This window comes from Salvelinus alpinus, chromosome 9 (assembly GCF_045679555.1).
Source record: "Salvelinus alpinus chromosome 9, SLU_Salpinus.1, whole genome shotgun sequence".
NCBI classification, from domain to species: Eukaryota; Metazoa; Chordata; class Actinopteri; order Salmoniformes; family Salmonidae; genus Salvelinus; species Salvelinus alpinus.
Genome location: NC_092094.1, coordinates 45,792,421 through 45,796,669, shown reverse-complemented (window position 1 = coordinate 45,796,669; position 4,249 = coordinate 45,792,421). Strand labels below are relative to the sequence as shown.

Below are 4,249 nucleotides of genomic sequence, written 5' to 3'. Positions count from 1 at the left end.
AATATTCCTGTCACGCCCTAGTTATCTTTGTTTTCTTTCTTATTTTAGTTAGGTCAGGGTGTGACATGGGGAATGTATGTGTTTTTGTATTGTCTAGGGGTTTTGTATGTTTAATGGGGCAGTGTCTTGTATAGGTGTTTGTATGTCTATGGCTGCCTAGATTGGTTCTCAATTAGAGGCAGCTGTTGTTCATTTGTCTCTGATTGAGAGCTATATTTAGGCAGCCATATTCATTGGGTATTTCGTGGGTAATTGTCTATGTCTAACGTTAGTAGCTTGTGTATGCACTTTCGTTTGTAGCTTCACGGTCATTTGTTGTTTTGTTTATTTTTGTAAAAGTGTTCGTTTCGTGTTTCATCTTCTCTAATAAAAGAAGATGTATTTGTATCACGCTGCGCCTTGGTCCTCTCTTCCACATCAAGACGATCGTGACAATTCCTCAACTGCATATATCATAAATTGCTATTGCAAATAGTAGTATTATGTTCAACAACTGACATTTTCAGATATTATTTTGACAAACACACTTTAACACACTTTGGTGCTGACAATTCATTCACTATTGTCATAGACTTGATGGGCACTGTCATCTGTGATCTTTGTGATATGACTTTCTTTAATAAAGCACGTACTGATGAAACTGTCACTTAATATTTTTTTGTTAAAGTATACAAACGCTCTACATTTATTCACTCTGTGATAGGGTTGGATCCAATATGCTACTTTTATTATTCTCCTGTAAATGGTTCAGTGCCTATAATTTAGGCTGAGTGTAGAATGGGGCATAAAGGAAATTACCTCTACTAGATTATAGTGATAAGGAAATCAGCATACAGTTTTGGCCTGTGTATTCATTTGCCTATAACTAATCAGAATTCCATTATGTTTACATAAAAAAGAGAATAGTTCAAAATTAGAAGATCCTGCCATGGAAAAGACGACTGGGTGGACATAAAGTGGAAAGGAGGGAAATAACTCACACCATGCAGCAGGACACCTTCAGCTGAGGGTTCTTTGTAATGCAGGTTTGATAGTTATATTTTCAATAATGAATGGTTAGCTGTTATTTTACATTTACATTTTAGTCATTTAGCAGACGCTCTTATCCAGAGCGACTTACTGTTATGTGACAATTAGATCAAAAACTCTATAAAAATGGGGTGTAGATGGCCAAGGAAGTTGCACAGAACTTCCCCAACATCCCCTCCCAAATTGATATAGAATGGAGCTACTGCAAAAAGAAATGGCTGAGGATATATTAAAAATGTCTGGTATATATTGACATTTAATTCAAAGTAAATGTAAATTCTTTATTTTTATGTAGTTGTGTGGGACAACCATATTTTCAGTTCATGCCTATGATTTCAGAGTTCAACAAAGCCAACAACTGCTTCATGGGTGCCACTGATAAAGAACCTGGATGTGGCCCAAAGACTGACTGGGTTAGTAACTTTATTTAACATGTTTATAATCTTTTGACAACAGTGACAGCATGTCAGACAATTTATGATATAACACAATGGATGGCTAATTCGTCATACTGCATTGATATTAAATATTATTTATAACATGTTACGCTTTCTTTTGTTTTAGATTGAATGTTTTGCATGCCAGCGGTGGTTCCATGTGCTGTAACTAGGAATGAAGACAAAATAGTTCAACAGAGTAAAGAACACAAACTGGAAGTGATGTCTTTGTTGTTGAAAATGTATGCTATACCCCATCCACACTGAAGAGGCTCTGAAATGTACATCAACCAGGGATAAAGAGAAAGTTAACACTGTGAAATATTTCATACTTAATTGAAGTTAAGTGTCTGTTGACATGTTGGAAAATATTAAAGGTCTACAATTTCTGTTTAATTTGTCAATATTCCATTTTTATTCATTGATTTTCTGGCCACCATTACTGTGATTACATGTTCAGTATATGTATTGACCAGCAAACCCACTGCAGCCTACCTGACTAATTCACTCCATTCCTGCTTTGGACAATTAATAGCATGACTCTCGTACTTTGCCCTTTTCCTTTATGGTTGATATTAACGACGAAAGGAGATATTATCTGTCTCTCTCCTATTGTGTACCACTGTTAAATACTGCGGCAAAATAAAAAACTGGGAAAATAAGTACTTAGAACTACCAATTATTGTAGATAAATATGAAAGAAAAGGGTTAACACAACACTGGACTGAACCCCCTAATTGTCAAACTAATATTAATGTACAACAATATAGAAGATACATGACTAGAGGTTACGCAATATGGGTGAATATCCACTGCACGCTTCTTAGGTGTGTAATTGACATGACCAAGGAGCTATTGAAATTTTAAACTATAAAACATGTACATTACACTGTGTGATTTTACAGTACACAAACAAGAGTGTGCAATATATAAGGCTAGTCCGTGGACATTCTGAAGTTTGTTTGAAGTCATTAGGTCACATGACCAAGGAGCTATTGCAATTTGAAAGTTTGAAAAATGTATGTAAAAATGTTTTGAGATGAAAATGGACAAACTAAAGGATGTGCAATGTGTAGGCCCACTGAGTGGACATTCTGAACCTTGTTTGAGTCCAGTAGGTCACATGACCAAGGAGCTATTGAAATGCGAAAGTTTGACAAATTCATGTAAAAACGTGCGAGATGAAAATGAATAAATCAAAGGTTGTGCAATATAGAAGGGTAGTCAGTGGACATTCTGAACCTTGTTTGAGTCAAGTACTATTGAAATTCGAATGTAAAAAAAGTTTGTACTTTTACACTCCATAACGAATTCAACTAGTAATACAAAATGCTGCTCACATTTCCACGTTGATTAGCTTTGGAAAGCGAATTAATGTCCAAATCGTGAAAATAAGACCTGTGCAATGTTGTGCGCAATTTTTCCAACATCTTGACACTTATTTGGAGTCTGTGGCTCAAGTGGTTTGAAAGCTATTGAGGTTAGAAAGCGCGAATATCCGTCGAATATCCAACTTTAAACTGCTTTTACCTCGGTACTTCGTTTCACCTTTTTTCAATTGACATTTCTTTGTATATATCCATAACAATAATAGCAGCAGATTCATGATTTCGACTGGCTGAGAAACGCTGCCTGTCTGTCTCTTCCCGAGTCCGGACACATTCATTACCATGGTACAGTTGGAGCATAAACAAACTAATGTTTGGGTGTCGTGTGAGCATGCGGCTTTGTTGCGTGTTCAGGGGAATAGAGATGCGCATTTGATGCGCATAAACTGGCAGCCGTTTCAACGCAGGCCTGAGGCAATTCTCATTAGTTTCATAAAACACGTCAGAATTGGCTTTTCAGTAGGGAGAAATGTTTAGCTTGCTATATAGATATAGACAAGAGGAGGCTGGTGTGAGTAGCTATAGGAGGAAGGGATCATTGTAATGGGAATGGTATCAATGGAATGGTACCAAAAACAAACTCATGGAAACAATGTGTTTGACTCCATTCCATTCATTTCATTCCAGCCATTACAATGAGCCCGCCCTCCTATAGCTCCTCCCACCAGCCTCCTCTGATATAGATAACATGCAATATTAAATCACATGGTTACTTTGCATACAGTACATTTCATGTGTCGAAGTAAAAAAAAAAAAATGTATGAATCTTTCCATGTGTTCAATATCTTTGAGATCAGCACCAGTTCACTCATGTTATGCATTTGATCTCACATAACATAATTCCCAAGATAATGGTTCCCATTATCAGTTCTATGTCTTCTTGCTTGCGTCCAGTCTCTCTGGATGTATCCTGTTGGTTGGCCTCCGGCAGGAAGCAGCTGTGATGGATTGTTCCTGCAACGGTGGCAACAGCGGCGTTGTGTGTTCTGTGGCTAAAGCAAATAGATAACGACAGACAGCATCCTTGTCTCTCTTGATAACTTAAATAATTATACAATAGCTCAATCCAACAACAAAATCACAGACAAAAAAAACTAATTTTTTAAGACAGCCACCACATATGCCCATTCTACTCCAAATATTTTTTTCAGCATCTAATGATACTGCCACTTTTGGAGCGTTCAAGTTCCTGGTATGATGGATTATGTAAAAGAAAATCAGTAGAGATTGCTTTTGTACTAATAGCTGCTGTGAACATAAGTAACACAGGCTTTAGTAATTTGTGACGAGTGTTTGTAGAATTGTACTGGGAATCAATCATTGCCAGGAAATTTCACATTACCAGATTATTGATGACAAGTTCAACCTGGGGGTAATGTTTCTTTCCATATACAC

General features: G+C 36.8%; 1 long non-coding RNA gene across 1 annotated transcript; it reads left to right on the top strand.

Moving 5' to 3' along the window:
• Positions 1–1,333: 1,333 nt before the first annotated feature.
• On the top strand, positions 1,334–1,862 carry LOC139530196 (uncharacterized). The gene is made up of 2 exons (XR_011665974.1): positions 1,334–1,442; positions 1,594–1,862. It is a non-coding gene; the product is annotated as an uncharacterized lncRNA (long non-coding RNA).
• Positions 1,863–4,249: the final 2,387 nt, after the last annotated feature.